We start from the raw sequence: 27,919 nt of genomic DNA, 5'->3' as shown, positions 1-27,919 counted from the left end.
TCACTACATAGGTATGATTCTTAACTCATTGGCTTTTGGTGATTAATTCTACCTCTAACCAACCCCCCCCCAACCAAAATCAGGGGGCAAGTTTCAAAGTTCGAATCCTCTATTCCTGACCACTTCCCCCTGGTTAACTCCCCATCCTTAGATGCTTTCCAAAAGTCACCTCATTAACACAAACCCAGCTGTGATGGAAAAGGGCTTGTTATGAATAACAAGACCCCCATTTCACTTTTATGGTTCTGGTATTTTTCAAGAACTGAGGACAAGAGACCAAATATTGTAATAAAAGATGTTCCCATTGCTCTTATTGTTCAGGAGACTTCCAACGGCCTTGGGAACCATGGATGAAGACCAAAAATATATAAGAAATATATCTCTTATAAATCACAATGTCACCCCATTTTTAAACTCTGCTTGTCTGAGATACTCCCTCTAACTAAATGCCTGCCACAGTCTTATGCTCTTGAACAAAAAAACAGTCCCGTTTTTTAATATTTTTTTAAAAATTTTTAAGTAATCTCTATACCCAACATGGGGCTTGAACTCACAACCTCAGGAGTTGCAAGTTCTAAAAAGAGCCAGTCAAGTGCCCCTGTCCTTTCTTTTTTTAAGAAAAGAAATGTATCTATCTAAAATAAATCAAAATGAACACCTCAAATGTCATGTATATTTCAGCAATTATAACATGGAGAACAAGACTCTTTTTTTTTTTTTTAAAGATTTTATTTGTTTATTTGACAGAGAGAAATCACAAGTAGGCAGAGAGGCAGGCAGAGAGAGAGAGAGGGAAGCAGGCTCTCTGCTGAGCAGAGAGCCCGATGCGGGACTCGATCCCAGGACTCTGAGATCATGACCTGAGCCAAAGGCAGCGGCTTAACCCACTGAGCCACCTAGGCACCCGGAGAACAAGACTCTTAAAAAAAAAAAAAAAAAAAACTAAGGGGGCGCCTGGGTGGCTCAGTGGGTTAAGGTTCTGCCTTCACCTCAGGTCATGATCTCTGGGTCCTGGAATCAAGTCCCGCATCAGGCTGTCTGCTCAGCAGGGAGCCTCTTCCCTCTCTCTCTCTGCCTGCCTCTCTACCTACTTGTGATCTCTGTGTGTGTGTCAAACAAATAAATAAATAAAGACCAAAAAAAAAAAAAAAAAAAAACTAAGAATTGCAATGAAAAATAAAAATATAAGGAAATTAGCAGCAATACACAGAAAACTGCTGAGGTTTTTCTATGAATTGCATGCCAGGGACATGCAGATTTGACTCCCCAGATTAAAGTCCAGATGTAGTTGAAAATTTCAAAAGAAGAAAGACTATAGTAACATCACAAAACCATCTCTTCTGCTCATTAACTGGTGAATCCTCAGTTAGAATCTGCTCAGTTCCTATGCACGTTAGCCAACTAGCAAGCGGGAAAGAATTAGCTCTTGCCTGCACCTCAGCCACAACAAGAGCACCAAACTTTCCTTTCATTTGAAATCCTCCACAACCTCCACCCCAGTGGGCAGCCCTAAACGCAGCTGTTTGATATCCTAAGCAGATGTGGAACACAGGAACCTCAGTAGGGCAGGATTCCAAGTGTCTGCCTGCCTTCGGTCCTCGGCCCCAAACTATCTACTTGCAACAGAGCAAGTTCTGGAAACGAGACAATTCTCTCTTCTGGCGGGGGTTGCGGAGAGTGGAGGAAGAGAGCTTGGGAAGGAGAGGCAGAGTCAGGGGGTGGGAAACCAACAAAATGTGGTGTGCACTGTCAGGAAGCTGCGAGGCTGGATCTTTCAGAGCAGCTCACATTTTTCAAGATGCACTTTCTTTGAGGTGCCCCACTCCGGATACCCCAGTGCCCTCCTTTCAGCCCAGACCCTTGCTTCACCACCAGCCAGGGGAAGGGGCCGGGGCATGGCAGCGGTCACAGTTCTCTTGGATAAGCTTTACAGTAATCTTCATAAACCTCAATGCTCAAGGTGCAGAGGGAGATTGGAGGAAACTGTTTTTCCGTTGGTTTCTCTCTGACTTCTGTGGCTATTCATTCCTAGAACAGGAAGCTGGAGAAATTTAGGTGGGAGACACTTTTTCGACCAGTCAGGTTTCCTCACCCTCCTAGGGTACAAGTGATTAGGAAAAGCTTGGGGGTTACATAACCTCCTTCCTCCAGGATGGTTTCTCATCAGAAAGTGAATGGGCTGCCCACCCCTGAGAAGCAGGGCAGGAATCTCGCGGCTGTGTTTAAGTATTGCAGCCGGCTGCACTGCAACTTCCCAATGGACCAGTAGGGCAGGAGAAACGAATCCAATCATTTAGTCAACGAGCATTTATTGAGTGCCCACCATTCTGGGTTCTTGGGGTTTATCCACAAACAAAACAAAGACTTCTATTCTAATAGAGGCAGATAGAATGAGCAACAGTAAATAAATAAATAGAGTATTGTGCTAGAAGGTGACAAGCGAAACCAATAAAAGCAACAACGACAAGGCAGTGGAGAAGGGGAAGGGGGGGTGCGATTTTAAACAAGGTGCAGGGTATAGGCCTTGAAGAGATGACATCTGAGCAAAGCCTTGAATAAGATAAGGGTGTCAGTTATGTGACTATCTGGAGGAAAAGCAAGGGTCTAAGGTAGGTGTGTTCCCAGTGTGTATAAAAGACAACAAAAGTGGTCAGGGTGGGAGGAGCAGAGTGAGCAAGGGAAAGAAGAGTAAGAAGTAATGTCGCAAAGATATGGGGCTGGAGCAGGAAGGACTCTGCAGGCCATGGTAAGGCTCGGGGCTTTCAGAATAGATGCGATGGTAACCATGGCTGCTCTGAGCAGAGAAGGGGCAGAATCAGACCATTCACCATCGTGCTCACTCTGGAGTAAGAACAAACATGGGAAGTTCCCTTTGAATATCATTACCAGCTATCTGCATTGGAGGTCCCTACGGGTTTCTGAATGAAGTCAGATTGACCTACAGACCCACGCCATCCTCACTGGCCTGCTGGTTAGAGTAAAGGGGAAGGGGGGGGGATGCCAACAGCCCACCAGGCAGCAACATGGTTTAGGTCATTCAACTGACCCATTAATATTTGAGAAAACAATTTTGCATTTATTTTCCTGTAGAAGGAATGGCTTTACTCTGGGTCATTGCTCTCTCCCTTCCTCAACCTTCTTAACCAAAGAGACAGATTCCAAGGACTACACTGACTGGGTGCAGCCTAATTCTCTCAGAACACAGCAATGATAAATGGTTACTCCAGACTATGGTACCATTAACAAATGCTCAACTCTCCGCACTGGCCACCTATAATGCTTATGGAGTGCAATCATTTTTAAAGAAATAATGACGTAATAAGCACACTATTATTAAAGTGGTAGACTGGGGGAATTCTTTTAAGCCTAACAGTTTATTTTGAACAGGGTCACCAGCCTCTTTGACAGCAGGAAATACTGTTTGTTGCTCTGAAGGCATGAAATGAGGGGAGTGAAGACACTCAGAAATAATGACACTCTCACCCTAAAGTCCCAATAATCATAAGAAGGTAAGGTTAGAGGTAGTACAAGATATAAGCCTAATATCAGTGACCACTGAATTTTGGATCAAGAAAGTCATTTAGACACTGGCCAGTCCTCATGTTAACCTGTGGCCTACAGGTTCAAATCCAACTGGCAGATCTGTTTTGTCTGAACTACATGGCTTTTTTTTTTTTTTCCTAATTTTTTAGGTACTTGCAAGTTAAAACACACACAAAGAAATTTGTATTTCTTGCTTCTCTTTAAAATCACAAATATTGTATTGTAAAAACATGGTATTGTAATAGCATTATATGGTGACAGATGGTAACTCTATTTGTGGTGAGCATATTGTAAGGTATAGAAATGTCAAATCATTACACTGTACACTTGAAACTAATGTAATACTATGTCAACTAAATCCCTTGTAAGATCAATAAAAAGAAATTTTCACATTTGTTCAATAAATATATATATACATTATATACACCTGAATGAAGGTATACACACCTATGAATATCTACAATATGAAGTCTGTATCCCATCACAGCTGGTCCATAATAGTGGCTCTCCGCACGAATCAGGTTAATGGTTCCCAGTTCACCCCAGCCCCTTCTACTTACTATTACTTACTTTTGACCCACTTCACGAAATCACAGCTACAAACAAGCCCTCATCTTATCTAATTCCTTTTGAATAAAATACAGAAGACTGAGGTCTAGAAAGAGGGAGATGGTGGAGTCTTCAGTCATAAATAAATGCAAGTGCTAAAAATAAAGACCTCACAGGAATTAAGTTTACACGGGTCACTCCTTCCTCCTAATGAGACCTGGTGGCCAAGCCTCCTTAGTACTCTGGGGTCAGGTTCTTAGTTCTATTTTGGAGTTATTTTTAATTTGGATCTGATTCTGTTTCAGTCAATACTCTACAGTGAGCTGCACTTATGGCAAAGGGCTTGAACAAGCAAACAGGAGTAGGGGCTCTGGGTGGAAACCCCTTGTCATGCCTCATTAGTGGAATTTTGATATTGGACTGGAGTCAAAATGATGAGTCTGCCTGCTGCTCTCCCTCCCTGGGATTGTGGCCTGAGCTGACTGGTAGCCAGTGGTGAACTTTCTAAGAAAAACCTATCTTTGGGACCCACTGGCATGGCTCTCTATGCTCTTGCCATTTGGTTCATGCTTCCATCCCCCTTTACCACTTGCAAAGGCCCAGGATCTTCCATTTCTTGCCCATTTTCACACCATTCAGCAAAGATCTAGAATTTGGTGCATGGTAACTTGCTGCTTTTTGTTGGGGGGGGACTTCTGGCATTACACTTTGCTACAACAGAGGAGGAAAAGAGCTCCATGAATCACAAGCAGGTAGAGGAGGGACTTGAGTCAAAAGAATGCTTTCTTATTCATTCATTCATTTATTCACTCATTCATGTAATGGGCCAGTGTTAAGTACCTACTGGACTGGGTTTGTAGAAGACCTAAGTATGATTAACACACCTGTCCTACCCTCAGGAAGCTCACAAAACCAACTCCTGACCTTACAGTGTACACACAGGATGACTGAAGGACTCCCTCTGAAGCCTCCCTTTCCTCATTTGTGATGGAAAAATCCCACTCACTTCCACCCAGGCCAGCTGTGAAGAACAACGCTAACATTCTTCACCAACTACAAAGCACAACTTCAGTTCAATTACCATCTTGTATCACTTGTGCTCAAGGACGTGAACCACTGACAAGCAGTCTCCTGAGCAAATGAATACAGAAGGGAAATCTCTTCCCTACAGCAGAAAGCTAACACATGCAGGAAGGATGATGAAAACAGAAAACCAACTTTTAGCTCCCATTATAATAATAATGTCAGGGAAGAATCACCAACACTTGATCAAACTAGTGACTTAAGGTGTGAAGAGTAACAGAATAAAACAGATAATAAATTATCTTCTGAAAAAATACTTAATTACAGAGGAAAGAAACAGTAACTTTACAGTAGAGAAAAGTGGCAGACATCATCTTAATCAAAATCAACAATAGTGGAAGAAATTGACATCCTATGTCCTGATAGAATGCCTGAAAAAGGACACATCACTTCTATGACACTCTAGCTGAAAATGCATAACCTGAATCTCATCAGGAGGCAAACTCAGAGAAACCCACAATGAGGAGCATTCTACAAAATATCTGACCTACTATACTCTTCCAGTCTGTCACTGTCAGAAAAGGGAATTGAGGAACTGCTCCACCTTAAAAGAGGCTTGACAGACACAAAATCAAGGCAGATCTAGTGTTTTCTTTTGCTATTTAGCAGATCGTTGGGATAATTAATGAATTTGAATATGGTCTATAGATTAGGTAGTAGTTCTGTATTTAACGTTAATTTCCTAGTTGTAATTACTTTACTACAGTTATGTGCAAGAATGTCTCTGAGGAAGCATACACAGAGGTATTTAGGAGTAGAGGGCATTATGTCTGTAATTTACTCTCAAATAATTCAGAAAAACAATTTTATATATTAAAAGTAATGGTATATAAACATGTATGTATGACGTATGTCTGTGCCTCTGTGTGTGTGCGTGTGTGTGTGTGTGTGTGTGTGTGTACCCAGGGCAGGGATTAACCAAAGTTGCTAAATTATCAACACTTGGGAACCCCTTGTACTCTTCTATAGAAAGGTCTGGCTGCATTTTCTGGAAACCCCAGATGCCAAATGTGTGTCACCCGTTCTTCATCGCTGTCTTCAGGGCTTCTGATATTCATGACAAGATGGGAGATGATGAGGAATGGGTCCATTCCCTTGTGATGGTTTCCCATTACTACCCACCTGTACAACCCAGCAGCATCGTTAGGACTAGCTATCGTTGCTGAGCCAGCTGGGGTCTTAAAAATTTATCTCCTGGAACCCACAGTTCAACTCCATCTCTTCCATTCCCGATGGAAGGCAGAAGGAGATCTCTACTGCAGTGAATCATGCCAGCATCCATAGATCATACAGAAATCAGCTGACAGTTTGGTCCCTGGTGCCATTTTCACTATCTGATGGCTTTTTGCTGGGCTGGACTCTTCATACGCCACTTGGCCCTGTGGTCAGCTCCTAACCATTCTGGAAAAACCACTTGTAAAATCAGCCCGGAGCCTGGATCCTTTGTATTTTGGAGAGATCATGAAATTGCCAGCCCCAGAGAATGGGCACATTGTAACCCATCACCCGCAAGATGACTCGGGACTATACAGAACAATAGGGACTAGACTTTGTCCTCTCCCTTTACCTAATTAAGACAATTTAGAGAAAGTACAAGAGTGCCCCCTTCTGCCCAAAGCCGCGATCTTTCTCCTCGGCCCTGCATACATTTCTCTCTCAAGAGGAATCAAGCCTTCCAGATAAAAATGTGATTCCAGAGCCTCCATTTTTAAACACTATACTACAGTTGCTCCTTACACCATCACTTATCATCTACAATAAGATTTCACCTTTGTCATTTCATTTCATCCCTGCAATGACCACAAGAGCCAGGCAGAGCAGTGGCATCACATCCCCTAACAAATGATTTGAAAAGACCTCGGTTACTACTCCAGTGTTAGGAAGACTCTGCTCCGTGTCTCCATCTTTAAAATTCAGCAACTGCAAAGAATGGCTTCTGAATTCTCTGCACCCCCAACAATACAGGTGAGAGTTTGTGACTGTGGGTCATCCTTAAATGAAGCCGACTGGGGCAAAGTGGTAAACTGCCATATAGAAACCATCCAAAATAACTTATATCATTTTAAGTCAAAAGTACAAACCAAACTTTCATGTTGGGATGTGGCCCATCTAGACCTGTCTTCCTGGTGTCCCGTGAACCCAGTGCCCTCCCGCCCTTCAGTCACTGACAACTGCCAGAATGGAAATGGCTGCCACATCTGAACAGAAAACTGAGTAGACACGTGCCACACAAGGCATGGGTCCAGGACATACGCAGACACCCCAAGCACACAAATAAAGGCCTAGAAGGAGGTGCACCAACATGTTAATAACAGTCTCTTCTGAGAAAAGTTCACAGGGTAGGAAGACAGCCCAGAGGGGACTTCAGTCTTATCTGTAGTATTTCACATTACCATAGAAGAATGTATTTATGTATTAGATATGCAATTTTTTTCCTTTTTTTTTTCCTTAAAATTTCAAAACATTTCTACTGGACACCTCAAATGTCAAGTGAGGCACAGGGACTGCTTTTGTTTTTCCCAGACCAACCACAGCAACTGGTAAAACCTATCCCTAATGGGGCCCTTCACAGTTCAATCAGCTGGCAGGATTTTAGGAAGACCGGCCCAAATATCAGTCAGCATTGTACTGGAAAAGGACGCTGCAGTCCCCTTCCCTCCAAAGATACACTTCAGTGTGCTAAGTGGGTATCGGTGCACTGTGTAATGTTAGGGCCTCATCCAAACTCGGTGGGACTTTTCCACCTTTCACTGCCACCAACTCTCCTCACCCCCACAGTGCACGCGTACACAAATTCCCCACTCCCCATCAGGCGCAGGGAAATGAGTCCACGCCAAATTGAGGCATATTCTCATGTCCTCTGGTCAAGGATTCCAACCTGGAGGAGAAGAAGGGGAAGACTCTATTGTAGAAGCACATTAACAAATGCGTGGTTCCTCCCCTAGAGACAGCAGAGCTGGTAGGAAAGAGAACAGCTTTCATGACAGACTAGAACAAGTAAACTGGGTCCTCAGTGAGTGGCCTCAGTGAGTGGCCTTCCCCATCCTCTGGGTGGACACAGACATAAGCAGATGCAGTGATCCAGCTGTCTGGGATTACCTCCACAGCTCAATATGGTTAGAATTGTTGTTCTTTTATTAGAAAACCAAGAAGTTATGGTTTCGTGAGGTAAACTGCTGAGATAAACAGAAAAATGTGAAGGACCAAAATAGGACATGCTAGGAGCTGGCACTCTGTGGTGAGGAGAGGGTGGCAGCCTACGGACCCTCCCCATCCAATCTGGACACTGGTATTAAATTGCTATTATCAATCCTGAAGGAGGTTAGTGAAGACTCAATGTGGAACAATGGCTGTGCTCACCTTGAAAAATAAAGTTAATTTTATTGAGATAGCAGAAAATTTTAAATAAACAAACCAAAGAAGGTCTATTCATAGCTGCTAATGGTACCAGAATAAAGAAACGTTTTCCTGAATTCCTCTGAGGGAGTAATTAACTAATTATTTGGACTAAAAAAAAAAATGAGTTGAGAAGAAATGAAAAAAATACTACGCTTGGAATTTGAAGAACAAGGTTCAACCCTCAACTCTACTACTCACTAGTTGTGTGATCTTGAACAACACAGTAAATATCTCTGACCTACAGTTGCCGTCTGTAAAATGGGTACAATGCTAACATATAACCAGTCACAAGGTTGTCATACAAAACCGTAACATAGTTCTTACTAGCCCCAGTTTACAGATGAGTACATTGAGCTTGAAAGAGTTAAGTGGATTCCAGGACACACAGCTAGGAGTGGCAGAGCCCAGTTCCAAACAGGGGGTACACCTGGCTGCAATGTCTCAGTTCCTTCCACACCACCTGCCCCTATTATTGCACGGGATTAAATATTAATTATTTAAGTTCCACCCATCACTAGCCCCACCCCCCACCCCCAGAATAAAGTCTATCACTCAACAGGTGCTCATTACACGTATCTGTTGAATGAACCAATGCATAAATCAACAAATGAGCTGACTGTTGATTCACTTACAAATAATATTAAGCAGTTACCTGCATAACACATGGAATATGATTGTTTCATGTTCAAAATCAAAAATACATTTCTCGCAATGTGATGTGGGTGTTTCAAACATGAACATATGTATGGGTGTCTGCATCCATAACAAATGCAAAAGAGGGAGGATAACATGAGAATAAGATTAAAACAAAACAATCATGGATATGTTAGCAGCCCACTCGGGACAAGATGGATGCCAGGCACCTGTCTCTGGAAACCCTGGAAGCTCCCTGGTTATTATTCCTCCTCCACCTTGTCTGACAGCTCTTACTCTGAACTGCAGAGAGAACTGTCTTGCTCCTTTCTCCATCAGCCTTTGGTGCTCAAAAAAGGTCAGGTCTGAAACTGGATCTATTCTCTGCATTTCTAAGGTTCTGGCTTCAAGTGAAACATAGCAGAGCTTTGTGATCAAATAACCAATGTGATCAGATAACCTTTCATTATACAATAAAGGCCACCAGAGCCTGCCCCTACCTTGACACACTAGAGGAAGGGGTCTGTGGAATGCTGAACTGCTAAGGCTGGCTCTGAAATGCAGCTCTGGCCTCCAAGACAACATCCAACTGGCTTTCCACTCGTATTTTATGCTTTATGTTTTTGAGACCCTCATCCTCCTATATCCTCTGGACTATAGTTTTCAGACTAGACTGAAAAGTTTAGTGAACTCACAGGTAGGCTCAAAGGTCTGGTTCTTACTCCACTACTTTCCAGCTATGTTTGAGCAAGTTCTTTGACCCTTTGACTTTCTCATTTGTAAAATGGGGATGATACCCAGAGGCTTAAATGAGGAGCACATGTGACGTGTAGAATGCTAATCAACTGGAAGGATTCACTGGGCTGAAATATAGTTAAGAGTATAGTTTGATTATATAAAAGGGAGCATGGATTTCATAGAAAACAGGTGGGCATGAAACTGTTCTCCTCATTCAAAACCCCGTTGAAGCCCCATCTCCGTGGGAAGCTGCCCAAGTCCCTTCAGGAACAGGGGAGCAGGCTTCTCCAGCACGCCATGCGCCATGCCCATGCGCAACCGTTCATCCACCTGCCTATAATCTCCCAACCGGATTGTGATTAGCTCCAAGGCCAGGGCCGTGACATCTCCTGAAGGCTTCTCTTCACCACCACTCAGCACAGATCATTCTAAAAAAAATGCTCATTGAAATCATGGACTTGAAATTGTTATAACCAACATGAGGACCTTTTAATCACTAAACACTGAGCTAAACTGTAGTGCAAAGGAAGATTCCTATGACCTTCCTAAAAACGATGACACTGAGATTCCGACAGAGGAAGTGACTCTCTTAAGGAGAGTGAGCAGGAGTCTTCTGCCCGAAGATTCACGCAGCTTCAATCCCCGAATATCTCCTCCCAGAGAAGGGTACCCCATTAAATTTGAATTTTGAATAAGCAACAAATAACCTTTTAGCGTAAGTATGTTGCATGCAGTATTTTGGATATACATAGACTAAAAAACCTATTTGTTGTTTATCTGAAATTCAAATCTGAGTGTCCTCTATTTTTTTTCCCCCTGAATTTGGGTGTTCTACGCCCAAACTCCAACATGGACCTACCTCATCAGCCCGAAGTCACTGGGCTGACATGGGCCAGACGCCATTTCCAATGGAGGCAGGAGGGACAGGAATGGAAGAACAGTTTGGTTCTAGGTGTGGAGCTCTGGAGTCCCTGAGTCACAGGAGACTTGCTCCAGGCACATGAGGAAGAGGCATTCTGACAGGTATGGTGAGTAGCAGCACCAGAGAGAGGAAAGGAATGAGGCCTTGTAGATGAAGCCAGAATCGCAGAGACACTTCCATCTTGAGACTCCATAAAATTGCAATAGTAGTATGACGACTTCATATGGTCACTGCAATGATCAAGTGAGATAATGTATGTTTAGTGCTAAGGCCTGGCACTTAGCAAACTCCCCAAAGTAGCCTCAGTTACTATTTTTCCTTCTGAGGGAACAAGAAGCAGCATTTATGGGATATATTGCATACGCCTAGCACTGAAATGAGAACTGATATGTGTTATCTCATACAAACCTCAAAACAATGATCCAAGGCAGTTACTGTTATTAATAGCAATTTACTAGGCTTCGGAGAACTTGACACCTGCCCAGGGACACACAGATACAAAATGGTGGAGACCAGATTTGAAGCCAGGTCTGCTTATGCTTAAAATCTCTTTCTCCACTGTACCAAGCTGCTTAAAAGTATCTTTGGGGGATCTTTGATCTTAAATACTCTGTTCAGTGCTGGCACCCACTAGAAGACTTAAGGCCATTTCTGAATGGCTCCAAGCACATGGGAGCAAAAGGATTATCCCAGGCTGCTTATCAGAGAGTTGAGTGCAGGAGGGTCCAACCTGACACAGGCTATCCAGACAGGGCCCTTTTTCTCTTCCAGAGCCCCCTAAGTGACCAGCCCTGGAAGCAAGGCTGCACTTCTGGCTGTGACCTCCCATGCATGCCCTCAGGCCCACTCTTTGCTCCATCTCTCTGGGCCCAGAGCCAGGGGTGGGCTGTGGAAAGACATGAGGGTGGACAAGTCTGACTGAAGCCCTCCCTCTGATGGTCACAGCCCCCCCCCCAGCCCCAATTCAGTTGAAGATTGCAGGAAGTGGTTTGTCCGTTTAGAAGTCATCTCAGCTCTGGGGCCCTTCTGAGAAATGAACTTGCAGTTCTCTAAAGATAGATTGCGCAAAACAGGAGGGGCAGCCCCCAAGGACCCTCCAACAGCAACTCTCCTGAGGACTTCCAAGGCACTCTTAAGTGCCTCACACCCGCCCCTCCAGCCCACAGCCGGTCCTCTAGCAGCTGCTGGCCCTGGATGGACCAAATCAACGCCCCACTCTGTGGTGTGTACTCTTGTGCAAGGCTCGGGTTTCGTATCCCCAGTGAACAAAGCGTGTTCTGAAGAGGGGAGGGGAGTTGAAGAGGTGGGGGCGGGGTTTTCAGCTGTTCATGTCATTTATTTTCCATGGGATCTTAACTGTAATTTCAAACTGCATCTGGGTTTTCTGAAACTATGTGACTGGATGAGAGGTTCACAGAGAGTTTAGGCCCCTCTCCAGACTTTAGCTCTTTCATGCTTAGGAGAACAGGTGGCAGGATCTAGGAGAAAAAAGTGATGTGAAGAAGGGGGTACTGCGGCCCCTTACAGAGGTGCAAGTAAATAAGCAAAGAAGCAACTGGTTTGGGCCTCGGTACAGGGTAAGGACATAGAGGTGATTGCACTGAAAAACTGAAATTTCCTAGCAATCCGACAGGGCTGGCCTTTGGTGGAACAAATCTACACTGTTTTTTAATTTAGACAATGAGTTTTTAAGCAACTGGTTTTAGACAAAGTAACTCAACCAAGAAGAACTAATGGAGGCTTGAGGTTTAAATATGCCATCAACCCATATGCCCAGTTACTACTCTGATCAGAATTAATCCTTCACTTAAGCAAACCTCTATGCTTATATCAATTTGTTTCTTAACATTCTCTCCTAAGTGTTGGGACAAAAGAGGTGACCGAGACACAATAAACTTAACATCTAGGGAAAGATTTTTAAAAAAAATGTATATAAAGAAAAGATCTTGTGATTCCATATAATAGGATGAGTATTGCAAAGCATAGGTTGGCAGAGAAGGGAGCAAGCATTTCTCTCCGGAGGAACTAGGGAGCTGGGTCTGGAGAACATCAGGGAAGCCTTCCTGGAAGAGACAACAGCTGACCTAGGTCTGGAAAAGTAAATTCACCAGGCAGACAAAGTAGACAAGGCTAGTTCCGGCATAAACAAACAGCAAGCGCAAGGCATGGAGACAAAATGTCCTAGAGCCACTAGGGGTTTGCATTGGCCAGGAGGAAAGGATATTGCACACAACGCGATCAAGAGCCCCTAAAGGCATCTGACCATGGGACACAGAGAACAAGCATCTGTTCCGAGCTCTGCCCAGTCCAGAGCGGGCTTTGGGCCAAACTGAGATCGTGTAAAAGCAAGCACGGTGGGACTTGGAACACCACAGTCAGAATCCTTCAGCTGGCCAAGACTTGGCCATGATCACTTCACCCCACTGGTGCCCTGTTCACTATGACAGACTTGCCTTCACAAGATCTCTGCCATGCCTAGCCCAAAGCCTGACCCCAGTTTACCAAGGAGCTGCAAAGCCAAACTGCCGCTCCTCCCAGTGTGCTGGCTCGCATCCCTAGGACAAGCCCTTCAGTCGCTTCTCCTGTGCTCACACCCCCATTAGCTCCCTCAGAGTCTCTGTCCCCCAGTAAGAAATCTGTTCACACATTCTCTCTTCTCACACATTCCCACTGTTTCCCCGGCACCTAACGACCCATTAACTTCAATCTTTCCACTGAATGCTCATTCTTCCTCCTCACCTCAACTTCAACCTGACCCAGAAACACTTTAAGGATCTGCCTCCCCTCCACCCTGTTGAATCCCTGTCTTCCCACCACCCCATTACGGCAATTTGGCAAAACCCCAAACCTGAGCTAACTCACACTCGCCTTCTTTGCAAGCATAGTCAGATAAAATCACAAAGCTGGGAACCAACGCCCTTATCACCCACCTTCAAAAGTGTCCTGGTCTACACCTGAAACCTCAGAGAATCAAGGTCACCAGTCAATTCCTTTTCTTCTGCTAGTTAAGCAGCCCTGCCACCGACTTCCAATACCTTTCCTTTCAGCCTCCCTAGCCAGTCCCACCATCTTAGCACACAACCTGTCTTCCTAATGGAAGAAAGATGAGGACATTAGGCATGCACGAATGAATTCCCATCCAGCCTTCCCCAAAGTTAACTATTCCTGCATCTTCTCCCCTTCCAGGTTCAGATATATTCATTTCCTACTGCTGCTATGACAATCACCACAAACTTTGTAGCTTAAAATGACACAAATGTCTTCTCTTAAAAAAAAAATCTTACTCCCTTACAATTCTGGTGGTCAGAAGTCCAAAATGAGTGCTACAGAGCTAAATTCAAGATGTCAACAGAGTTATTTCTTTCCAGAAGATCCAGGGGAGAAAGACTTCCTTGACTTCTGGCCTCTGGTGGTGGCCAGCATTCACTGCTTTATGAACACAACACCCAATCACTGCTCATGTGGTCACACAGCTTTCTTTTCTATATTCCTCTGCCTCCTTCTTAAAAGGATATCTGTGCTTACATTTAAGGCCCACCCAGAATATCCAGGATAATCTCTTCATTTGAAGAACCCCTTCATTTAATTACATCTGCAAAGTCCCCTTTGTGGTCACTACACACGGAAGATAACACAGAAGGTAACACTAGCAGGTTCTGGGGACTATGGCTGGATATCTCCGGGGGCCATTATTCAGCCCAGAAAGACAGTGAGTGTGGCCACTCTTCTTCATGGCCTCCCCTTCTCGAGGTCTCTGTTTTCCTCTTCTTTGGGGGCCTCTACCTCTAGTCTTCTAGGTCTTCCATTCTCTATGGGCTGTCTCCCAGGACCCTATAAACAGAATCACGTGGCTTCCGTAAACACAGAAAAACACTCTGGATCTAACATTTCCCTCTATTCTCTACTATATTTCTACTTTACTCTTCTTCTAGAAAGTTTTGGAAAAGAGTATTCTTCGTGTGCTATCTCTGCTTCTCACTCCCCATTCACTAACTGGGCTGTGGCAATCCCCCTTGCCTCCCATCACTCCACTGGAATGCTCCACTCAAGGTGTCCAGTAACCAGGCTTGCCAAAACAATGAGTCCTGCTCCAACTGGACTCACAGCTCATTTGAAACTCTCTTTCCTTTGCTTCTTCCTCCTCACATCTTACTAGTCATTCCTCTTATTATTACTCATGGGCTCCTTCTCCTCTTGGCACTTCTGAGCCCCGGAATTAAGTCCCTGGATATTCCTCTCTCCACTGGCACTGTGCTCAGCCACTATAATCTATTCTCATCATTTTAGCAACTATGTCAGCGCGGCTGTCTCCGAAATCGGCATTTCCATAATGAACATCTTGCCTACCTTCTTTTTTTTTTTTTTAAGATTTTATTTATTTATTTGACAGACAGAGATCACAAGTAGGCAGAGAAGCAGGCAGAGAGAGAGGAGGAAGCAGGCTCCCTGCTGAGCAGAGAGCCCGATGTGGGGCTTGATCCCAGGACCCTGGGATCATGACCTGAGCCAAAGGCAGAGGCTTTAACCCACTGAGCCACCCAGGCACCCCTCTTGCGTACCTTCTACATTCAACAGTCTATTTGACACTTCCAGCTTGGAGGCTGGAGGTGTTAAATAGGTTTCTCAAGGTTACTAAACTTTCTCATCCTCCTACGTTTTAATCTCAGCCCAACTCACCATCACCCACCCAGATATCATCTACTCTTTCTCTCTCAGTCAACAAATCTTAATGATTTCATCTCTGTGTTTGTTTGCCTTCACTACTGACCTACTAACCTAGTTTAGGGCATCCTACAAAGCTCCATCCCTGGTCTCACACCACCCCTGCCCGTCGTGCACCCATCTTCTGCCCAGCCTTCAGAGGTGTCTACAGGATCTCTCCACTTAAAACATTTCAAGATGGCAAGGAGGAGGAACCTAGGCTCCCTACTCCCGGAGACACACTGAATCTGCATGCCTAACAGCTTCCCCTGCAAACAAGCTAAAAACAGAGCAAATCCCATACATCCAGCAAAGGACAGAAGGTTCACCATGGAAGTGGGCAGGAGACACAGAGCCACAAATTCGCCATAAATCCCATCCTGAGCGCAACCACCCACACTCAGCAGGGAATCGAAATCCTGGAGCTTCTCCCTAGGGAGTGAAGGGTTTGGACCCTACATCAAGCATCTCAACTTTTAAGGCCTGCACTTGAGAACCAAGCCCCCAGAACATCTAGCTTTGAAAAACAAAAGGGCTCCACGGGAGGAGCGCTGTAGGACCGCAGCGATCCGAGAAACAGCTTGTGAAGGACTGACTCACCCGCCGCCGGGCTCCGTGCAGAGGCTCGGAGACTTGAAGGGAATGAGGTTCACTTGCTAATCCCCAGCCTCGGCCGGAGGGGCAGGCACCCAGTTTAGCCCCCACCCAGGACCCCCCTGGCTGGTGGCACCATGTTGGCGGCTCTCCGCGGGCCAGGCTCCCCAGAGCCAGCACCTGAAGAAGCGAGGACTCACTCCTTTCACTGACAGCCAAGCCCAATTTTTAAGGCTGTCCCCTTAGGCTAGAAATTGGGTTGTCATCACCGAATTTTAAGAGTTCTTTCTTTACCGTAGATACAAGTTGCTCACCAAATTGTTACTCTTAAAAATAAAACTGCCAGTTATTTTAGCAGTTTCAAAAAAGAGTTTACTCAAGAAGAGCACGGAACTTGGGATGCAGGACAAGGAGGCTTCAGCTAAACCACAAGCAAGTCCACAGAATAAAGGAGAGAAAGAACTATTTAGCGAGGGAAAGGAGGAAGATGGGAGGAACTGTTATAAGCAAAAAGTCCATTGGAGGAAACTGGGACCCTGAAGTGCAGTGGCTTCTCATTGGCTGAATCGTGACTGTCTCTCATTGGCTGGGCTGTTGCCAGGGAAGGAGGAAAGTCTTCTTTGGAGAGTAAAGCAGGCAGAACAGGTGAGGTCAGCTCTTCCTATTGGTTTGCAACTGATGAAGCTGGTAGGGCCTGAGTGCTCCCCTGCTCACCTCCATTCTAAACAAGATTTCCTTTTATTAATTTTCACAAAAAGTGTGACTTGCAAATATTTTACCCCATTCTGTCGATTATCTTTGCACTTTTTGGATAGTGTCCTTTAACGCACAGATTGTAATTTTAATGAAGTCTCGTTTATCTATTTTTTTTCTTTTCTTGATCATGCTTTTGGTGTCATATCTAAGAATCCATTGCCAAATCAGAGGTCATACAAATTTATCCACACAACTTTTTCTAAGATACGTAGCTCTTACTAATTCTAGCTCTTATATTTAGGTCTTTGATACACTTTAAGTTAACTATTATATGGTGTGAGATAAGGGTCCAATTTCATTCTTTTGCCTGTGGCTATCCAGTTTTCCCAAACAAGATAATTCTTTCCAGGGTGCCTGGGTCGCTCCGGTGGTAAGAGTCTGTCTTTATCTCAGGTCATGATCTCATCTCATGGTGCTGGAATACAGCCCTGTTGTGGGCTCCCTGCTCAGGCAGGAGTCGGCTTCCCCCCTTCTGTTTGCCCCTCCCCCCCCCATTTATGCTCTCTCAAATAAATTAAATTTTAAAAAAAAATGTTTCTTTCCCCCCATTGAATGATATGGGCACCCTTGTTGAAAATCAGTTGATCATAGACACGTGGGTTTATTTCTGAATTCTCAATTCTGTTTCATTATGTCTGTGCCCATGCCAGTACCACTGTCCAGTGGCATTTCATACAGTAATTTTATGTTTAACTTTTTGAGGAACGACCCGGTTGTTTCCCACAGTGGCTGAACCATTTTATATTACCAGCAGCAGTGTGTGAAGATTCCAGTTTCTTCACATTCTCACCAAATTTTATTATTTTCCTTTTGTTGTTCTTGTTATGCCCATCCTAGTGAGTATAAAGTGGAACTGCATTGTGCTTTCATTTTCATTTCCTTGATTACTAACAACGTTGAGCATCTTTTCACATACTTTTTGGCCATTTTTATAGATTCTTCATGGAAGTGTTATTCAAGCCCTTTGCTTATTCTTTGGCGGTATTGTTTATCTTGGTTTTTGAGAGGCAGGATTTTTTTTTTTTAAATCACTAATTCAATCTCATTGTTATAAGTCTATTCAAACTATTTCTTTTTGAGTCAGTTTCAGTAGTTTGTGTCTTCTTATGAATTTATCCATTTCATGCAACTTATCTAATTTTTTGGCATAAAGTAGTTTTTATTTCTATAAGTTCAGAAGTAATATTCCAGCTTTCATTTTTGATTTCAGTGATTTAGGTCTTCAATCTTCTTGGTCAATCTAACTAAAGATTTGTCCATTGTGTTAATGTTTTCAAAGAACTCACTTTTGGTTTCACTGAAAATCTCTATTTTTTTATTCTCTATTTGATTTCTACTCTAATCTTTATTTCCTTCCTCTGCCTGACTTAGTTTTAGTTTGCTCTTTTTTCCCCCAGTGTCTTAATGTGGAAATTTAGATTATTGATTTTAAATCTTCTTTTTAATATAAGAATTTTACAGCTATAAATTTCCTTCTAAATAGTGCTTTAGCTGCATCCCATGAGTTTGATATGTTGTGTTCTTGTTTTAGTTCACTCCAAATATTATCTAACTTCCCTTTTGATTTCTTCTTTAACTCATTGGTTTTTAGAAGTCTGTTGTTTATTTCCACATATTTGGGAGTTTCTCAAATTTCATTCTTTTATTGACTTTTAATTTTGTTCCATTACGGTTTACACTTATTGAGAATGTTCTTATGGCCTAGATTTTAGTCTCTCCCATACTTGAGAAGAATCTCCATTCTGCTATTGTTGAGTATGGTGCTCTACAAATAAATGTCAAGTCTACTTGGTTTATAGTGTTGTTCCTTTTGTATATTTCCTATTGATCTTCTGCCTACTTGTTTCGTCCATTATGAAGCAAGGTATTAAATTCTGCAATTATCATTTTAAATTGTTTATTTCTTCATTTTTGTTGATTATGCTTCATGTGTTTTGACATTCTCTTCTTAGATGTACATATATTTGTAATTGTTGTATCTTCCTGCTAAATTGACCCACTTATCATTATAAAATATCTCTCCACATCTCCACTAATATTTTTATTTGAAGTTTATCTGATGGACAATTGAGCTTTCTTGCTGTCACTGTATACATAACACATCTCTCCCATCCTTTTACCTTCAATATATTTGCATCTTTGAATCTTAAGTATGTCTCTTATAGATGACATATTAGTTGGATATTTTTTATCTAGTCTGACATCATTGCCTTCTGATTGGATTGTTTAATCTATTCACATTTTATGATATTATTGATATAATTTGGTTTACACCTGACATTTTCTTTGTTTCCTATGTGTCTTATGTCTTTTCAATTTCTCTATTCCTCCTTACTGCTTTCTTTCTCATTAAGTCAATATTTTCTAAGGTAGCATTGTCATTTCTTTTTTTTTTTTTTTTAAGATTTTATTTATTTATTTGACAGAGAGAGATCACAAGTAGAGAGGCAGGCAGAGAGAAAGGGAAGCAGGCTCCCCGCTGAGCAGAGAGCCCGATGCGGGACTCGATCCCAGGACCCTGAGATCTTGACCTGAGCCGAAAGCAGCGGCTTAACCCACTGAGCCACCCAGGTGCCCCAGCATTGTCATTTCTTTAACAATTTTTTTGTTTTTGAAAAATAAAATTTAATGGTTGTACTAGGGCTTGCTATATACATCTTTTTTAAAGCTTCAGTTTACTGAATTTTTTTTAAAAAATTTTTAAAGCTTCAGTTTACTTATTTCCAATATGAGCAAAGAAATCTCTGTCAGATGGATCTAATACATTTTTTATTTTTGTGGCAGAATGGGAAATCACTATATAAAGTGAAAGTACTATAAAAAGCATAATAAAAATGTCCCTTAGGAATGCTGAGATATCAGTAAACCTAACTCAACCCCCCACCACTCCTCCATGATATAAATATATTTGAATATGGTCTTCTTTATGATATTCCCAAATTCTCTTCCTCTTGGCCCCATCAATCTCCCTACCCTCTTCTACACCTGTCACATCAGTTATATTCTCTGTCAAAAATCCCCTGAAGCCAAACATCTGGTGATTTGAGAAACTACACTGAAGATTTGGGGTATCAGAGCAGAGGAGTATCAGTTCTCACTTCACAGGACACTGCTATCTTATCAAGTTTATATCTCCTCATGCTCTTTTCCAAAGCCTATATTCCCAAAACATGTCCCTCCCTGTCATGCACAGCCCCCTGGCATGTATACCTATCACCCTAGCTCAGCTGCTTTTCTCCTAGATTACTGGGATGCAACATTTTCTCCACCACATCACATACACAATACCACATTTCAACAACTCACAAAGGAAAAGGAAAAGGAAAACCATAGGATTTTCCTAGAGTGAAGATGTAAAAGCACAAACCCCACCAGACTTCAAAGTATGTTGGAAAAGAAAAGGAAACACATGTACACACATACAAGATCACACATGTCCTTTATTCTTTTGTAGTAATGTGGCAGTAAAGAAGGTGTATCATGCCCAAAAGTGCCAGGAAATGGTGTAAGGTCATCTGTGGCACAAGTCCTTGACAGGTAATCAGATCTTTTGTCTTTAGGTAGCATTTTACCACAAATCATTACATTCACATGAGTCATTCACTACAATGATTATGGGTCCATGTGTTATACTCTTCTGTTATAATAAATCTTCAACAGACTTCCAACCAATGTCTTACAAATCAACCTCATTTAAGAGTACTGAAAGATTTGTAAAACATGCAGTTCATGTTTTCACAATATTTTGTGCTTAACAGGATCTGCCTAATTGGCTGCAACAAAAACATACAAGCATTCTGAATAGTGCTATTGATGTCACTATCCATTTGACAACACCATTCCTAATTACGACTGCTGATACCCTGTATCATCCATACCTTACACCAAACTAAGAGCCTTTCATTATTTCATTTAATCTTTACAGATGCCAAGCACTCTGTCAGGAAAGCTAGACACATGATTTCACTTCATCTCTCCTAACAGTCCTACAAAGTCAGTATGATTGTTTCTCCTTTACAAACTGGAGAAATAGAGGCTGATGGCAGGCAAGAAGCTTGTCCAAAGCCTCGCGGGTCAGATTCAAACCAAGTCCACCTGACACAAAGTTGATATTCTTGTCATTACCTCAAAGAGAAAATAAAAATAAAAATTTCCAACTGTGATTAGCAATTGATACAAACAGCATTCTGTGGGAACCCAGGATGCATTCAATTTTCCTTTCACCCTCTCCCTGTTCTGCAAGGGGACAATCAGTCTACTTTAACTTGACCACAGAAATAGAAAAATCAACATTTCCTAATATCTGTTTTGGGGCTGATGATAAGTGATTATGCAACTAATAATTCATAGGTTTCACATGTCATGTCTCAACTTATAGTTTGATTGAAATAAGAGATGATTCAGAAACATTTTTAAAAAGGAAAATTAATGAGCTCTGATGATCCCATTAAGAATCAAAAAAGTCTCTTAACAACCTAGTTTGGACCAAATAAATGCTTTGTGTTTTCTTGATATATTCCAAGAATTTCTATTTCAAGAGTTCAGCAGCAGTTCCAAAAAAATGTCATTTAGCTTGCAAAAAGCCAATAAAGGAAAGTCTCCAGAAATCAAAACCCCTGACATGTGTACATGACTCTAAAGTTTAAAATCTTGTCAGGCCAATTATCTCATTTAAGTCACTTCAAGTCAACTCTCTTGGAGAGACAGGAATTAATGATCTCTAATATATCTTCATTCAGTTAGCAACATTAATTGAGAGCTTGTTGTGCACCAGGTTTTTTGTTAAAGGCTGTAGATACAGTACTGCATCTACTGTATGCAGTACAGTATCTGCATACTGTACTGTATGTACAGTACATGCATACTGTATGTATGTATGTATTAGTAGGTACTGTATGTATGTATGTATTAATCACACACAATCCTGGCCCACAAGGAGCTCATAGTCTAGTCACTACATGGATATTTCTCAAGTCAAAATATAAATTAGAGGGGTGCCTGGGTGGCTCAGTGGGTTAAGTCTCTGCCTTTGGCTCAGGTTGTGGTCTCGTAGTCATGGGATCGAGCCCCGCATTGGGCTCTCTGCTGGGCAGGGAGCCTGCCTCCCGCTCTACCCATCACCCCCGCCTCCCCGCCTGGCTCTCTGCCTACTTATGATCCCTCTCTGTCAAAAATAATAATAATAATAATAATAAATATAGATATGTGTGTGTGTGTATATATATATATATATATACATTAGATCCAGCATGTCATGAAATGACTAGTAAGCACTGAAGAAAAGGCTCTGCTTTAAGATTTCCCTATCAATCTGTAAAATGGTAGATGATGGTATCTACCATATCTGTTCATGGTGAGGATTAAAAGAGGGAACACATAGGGGCGCCTGGGTGGCTCAGTGGGTTAAAGCCTCTGCCTTGGGCTCAGGTCATGATCCCAGGCTCCTGGGATCGAGCCCCACATAGGGTTCTCTGCTTAGCGGGGAGCCTGCTTCCTTCTCTCTCTCTACCTACTTGTGATTTCCATCTGTCAAATAAATAAAAAATCTAAAAAAAAAAAAAAAGAATTAAAAAAAAAAGAGGTAACACATAAATACGCAGCACAGAGGGAGTGCCCAAGAAATGTGTGTTCCCTTCTGCTCCCACCCCCTCCTTTCCTTTTAAGACACATCTTCGATGAGAGGGCTTCCCTGCCTACCCTATTCCTCACCTATCAGAGACCCTTCCCTCTGAACTACAATCAGTCTTGCTATCTATGTCACTCCTATAAGAATTTTTAAAGAAGTTTTTTTTATTGTTTTCTTATTTGGGGGCTTGAACTTACAACCCTGAGATCAAGACCTGAGCTTAAATCAAGAGTCGAACATGTAACCGACTGAGCCACCCACGTGCCCCTTATTTTTCTGATTATAATAGAAATATACTCTCATTACAGAAAAATCTGTGACAATATTCATAAGGAGAAAAAGGAAGGGAGACAAAAATAAAGCAATTGCCTTAAACTCCAAGATAACCGCTCTGGGTATATGTATCTTATGCATTTACTTACAGATGTTTTCTAAGCATATTTTCATTAAAAATTTTATAACGATTTTATAATATACTTTCCAACTAAATACTATATCATAAACAATTTTGTGTTAAAATAAATATATTTTTGCATTATTTACTTCATTCCATGTATTGCCTGGATGCATTTTCTTTTCTTTTCTTTTTAATAAACATATAATGTATTATTAGCCCCAGGGGTACAGATCTGTGAATCGCCAGGTTTACACACTTCACAGCACTCACCATAGCACATACCCTCCCCAATGTCCATAATCCCATCACCCTCTCCCGACCCCCCTCCCCCAAGCAACCCTCAGTTTGTTTTGTGAGATTAAGAGTCTCTTATGGTTTGTCTCCCTCCTGTCCCATCTTGTTTCATTTATTCTTTTCCTACCCCCCAAACCCCTCATGTTGCATCTCCACTTCCTCATATCAGGGAGATCATATGATAGTTGTCTTTCTCCAACTGACTTATTTTGCTAAGCATAATAACCTCTAGTTCCATCCACGTCATTGCAAATGGCAAGATTTTGTTTCTTGTGACGGCTGCATAGTATTCCACTGTGTGTGTGTGTGTGTGTGTATACCATATCTTCTTTATCCATTCATCTGTTGATGGACATCTAGGTTCTTTCCATAGTTTGGCTATTGTGGACATTGCTGCTATAACATTCAGGTGCACATGTCCTTTCGGATCACTACGTTTGTATCTTTAGGGTAAATACCCATTAGTGCAATTGCTGGGTTATATGGTAGCTCTATTTTCAACTTTTGAGGAACCTCCATGCTGTTTTCTACCGAATGCATTTTCTTCAACACTCTTCTATGTTTGTACATTTATGTTGTTTACAACCAGTGTTGCCATGAATAGCCATTCTCATCACTTTTTTGGCATATCCTGAATATATCCTTAGTATCCACTCACCTCTCTTAACACTAAGCCTTGTCCTGATCACCAGTTCCATTAAACTGGGGTCCATCTGTGTCTTACAGTACTTAAATTACTCCTCAGTGTTTAGGATGGTCCTTGAAAATAGAAACTTTTCATTAAGCTTAGCCTGATGAGACTATCTATCCCACTTTCTTGAGGCTTTCTTTGAGAATCAAGAGCTATGCTGTTCCATATGATAGCCATCCGCTATGTGTGTGACAAGTTAATTTTTTTCATTAAAATTAAATACAATTAAAAATTTAGTAACTAGGTCACACTTGTGACAGTTCAAATGCTGAGTAACCACATGGTGTTAGTGCTGCCATATTGGACAGTCCATTTCCATTATCATGGAAAGTTTGATTGGGTAACCATGGTCTAGAGAGATAGTTGCCATGAATTTGATTTAAGAAAAAGATTAAAGCAGTCACTCTTTTGTTCCTTTTTTAAAATTTATTTCTATTATGAACATATAATGTATTATTTGTTTCAGGGGTTCCAGTCTGTGATTCATCAGTCTTACACAGTTCATAGAGCTCATGAAAATACATGAGCCATCAGCCAGCCCCTCCATCCCTCCCACCCCACTCTGTTCCAGCAACCCTCGGTTTGTTTCCTGAGATTAGATTAAGACTCTCTTATGGTTTGTCTCCCTCTCTGGTTTGTCTCGTTTCATTTTTTCCTCTCTTCCCCTATGATCCTCTGCCTTGTTTCTCAAATTCTTCATATCAATGAGATCATGTGATAATTGTTTTTCTCTGACTTATTTTGCTTAGCGTAATACCATTTCCATCCATGTCATTGCAAATGTCAAGATTTCTTTTTTGGGGGGCTGCATAATATTCCATTGTGTGTGTGTGTGTATATATATATATATATATATATATATATATATATATATATATCTTTTTTTATCCATTCATATGAAGATATGGAGAAAGGGGAGCCCTTCTACACTGCTGGTTGGAATGTAAGCTGGTGCAAACAGTATGGAGGCTTCTCAAAAAGTTGAAAATAGAGCTATCCTATGACCCAGCAATTGTATGACTGGGTATTTACCCTAAAGATACAAATGTAGTGATATGAAGGGGCACATGCACCCAAATGTTTATAGCAACAATGTCCACGATAGCCAAACTGTGGAAAGAGCCCAGATGTCCATCGACATAATAAAGCAGTCACTCTTGCTCCCTCATCCAAGTCTCTTTAAGACAGGAAAGTGTTGGGGTGTCTAGGAAGGAGAATCAAATCAGCCCCAGTGGTTAGGAAAATTGATGCTTAAGGTAAAAAGTGAGTAGGACATAGCTTTGAACACTGTATGGCTCATATTCATTAAGTTAAGGGAACCACCAAATAAGTTTCACCTTGGTCTTTGCTAAAAGATGAATTATAATGTTTTTTTCAATGCATTGGGCTTTTGGTTTTTTTCTGCATATAATTTTAATTCAAGTAAAAATTATATTGCTTAAATTAAAAAAAAAAAAAGGACAGGACCCAAGTGACTGTAAAACACAGATCCAAACCTCTGGCATCTCTGTTAATAGCTTCTGCTGGGACTTCCCCACCCTCAGGATAAAGCCCACGGTTTTCCTCACACTCTCTCCTCATCCGAATCCTGCTCCTCCTCTCCTCCTCCTCCTCCACCCACACTGAGTGACGGGCATTTCCCGGCTCCCTCTCACACTTCTGTGCTGAAGCAAATCATGATCACTGCCCTGGAAGACCTTTCTTTTCTTCCCATACTTGACTGAATTCCATCTGTCCTTCAAGACTTGCTTTAAGCTTGGGCTTCCTCTGCCATGCGTTTCTGGACACTTCCAGGCTCTCTTGCGTTCCTTTCCGTTGTGCTACACAGCACCCAAGACGTTATTTATATTAAACTAAAGAAGTTTAAGCCTTAGGCGCTTCCAGGCCTCAGGCAGAAGCTTTGGCACTGTGTTCACATGGTCATACATTTTTGTAAAATTGCCAAAAATAAGATATTTTAACTGGAACCAGTCCTTCCCATTATACTTCTTTTTTTATTGTCAAGAGAATTACTGAGGCGTCCAGCATTTGCAGAATACCTCTGAGCAAGGTAAATTGGGAATGTGTCATTTAATTTGCAAAACAGATATTTTCTATCGATTAAATAAGTCAGATATGAAGGTTTTTTACATGAATATATATAAAGGTACTTCTTTTTTTTTTTAAGATTTTTATTTATTTGACAGACAGAGATCATAAGCAGGCAGAGAGCAGGCAGAGAGAGAGAGAGGAGGAGGCAAGCTCCCTGTTGGCAGAAAGCCTGATGCAGGGCTCGATCCCAGGACCCTGAGATCATGACCTGAGCCGAAGGCAGAGGCTTTAACTCACTGAGCCACCCAGGCGCCCCTATAAAGGTACTTCTTTGTCATCTCTACATATTAAATAATGGAGAGAAAGCACAGATAAAAAAAAAAATAATTATGGAATAAAAGCAATTTAGAAGAGTAACAAAATCAATAGAAATTATCCTGACCTAAGAAGTAAATTACAAAGAAAAAAAAAATTCAGACCATACCAAAAGTAGTAATTCACTAAGAAAAAGAAACAGTTTTAAATAGAGTATTGAATAGGCTCTCGGATCATTTGATAGCCCAAATAATGAAAACGGGTCAAATTTTATGAACATATTGGAAAAATATTTAAGTTTCTTGCTAATTTAACTGACAGTGACAAAGATAACAAAAAAGTCATAATACATAACTAAACAAAACATGGAGGACCAAGCTGGTTTTGATGCTATCAAGGAAAGGAGTGTTGTGAGCAGAGTAACAGCTCCCCTCCTCCAAAAGATACCTACAGGTTCTAATCCCTAGAACCTGGAAATACTTTACCTCGTCTGGCTAAAAGGTCTTTGCGGATGTGATTAAGGGCATAGACCTTGAGATGAAGAGATGATCCTGGATTATCAGGATCAGTATTTTTAAATACTCACAAGTATTTTTAAAAATGGAAAAAGAAGGCAAAAGAGTGGGTTAGAGGGAAATCTGAGTAGAGAATAGTTTGGATTTTGAAGATATTGAAAGTGGGCTAGACCTCACATCTAAGGAGTGTGTCCTCTAGAAGCTGGAAAAGGCAAGGAAATGGATTCTGCCCTACAGCCTCCAGAAATGAACACTGCCCTGCTGATACCTTGATTCAGTAAAATCTGTAATGGACTTGTGACCCAAAGAATGGCAAGATAATAAATGTCTGTGGTTTTAAGTCAAGAAATTTGTTGTAGCAGCACTAGAAAAAGTAACAAAGAAGCAGCAGCAGTTTTGAAGATTAGCCAGTGCATAAGAAGTGTCCGGAAATCTGATTGCTCATATACAAAGAAAACTTGATAAGGATTTTCCAAAATGTGATAAGAACCCCAGAAACTCACAAGACATTATTTATTAATAGTGGACAATGAAGTTGTAACTTTTTGAAGCTACCAGTTGCTTTAAAAAGTTTTAATGCAATCATGTTAGAAGACTGAATTATCTTTCCAATCTCATTACAGAAAAATGTCACAAAACCATTGCCGTGTAGAAATAATTTTTTTAAAAATGTAGCCAAAAATGAGGGAAAATATTAAAGGTGGGTTAGGTATTTAATTAATAAAAATGTAGCATTGTCTTCCTTCTCAAATATTTGTGGAATGTCTCTATGTCATAGTTTGGGCTTTCCAAATGCAAATCGGCGGGGAAAGGTAGTTCATTTGGGAGGGGATCCTACCAAGGACCAGGACCAACTTTATAGGGTTACCACCTGTGTGATCACATAGGGTTTGTGTTCTAAAGGGTCTTCTACTTGGTTTAACTATCATCATCTTGAAACTACAACAATTTTTCAGCAAGGAGCCCTGCAATTTCAATTTGCACTGGATCTCACAAATTATGTAGCTGGGCCTGACCAGAAAATACCCACAGGAGAATGAGGAAGCAGAAAAGAAGGGAAGAAAGCTGATAAAGGTTGTGTTATTGGACAAGTTACCGCCATGGGTAAGGCTCAATCCCTCCAGACAACTCT

Source organism: Mustela lutreola, chromosome 3, assembly GCF_030435805.1.
Source record: "Mustela lutreola isolate mMusLut2 chromosome 3, mMusLut2.pri, whole genome shotgun sequence".
NCBI classification, from domain to species: Eukaryota; Metazoa; Chordata; class Mammalia; order Carnivora; family Mustelidae; genus Mustela; species Mustela lutreola.
The sequence above is the reverse complement of the archived record's forward strand: the minus strand, read 5'-3'. Positions refer to the sequence as shown.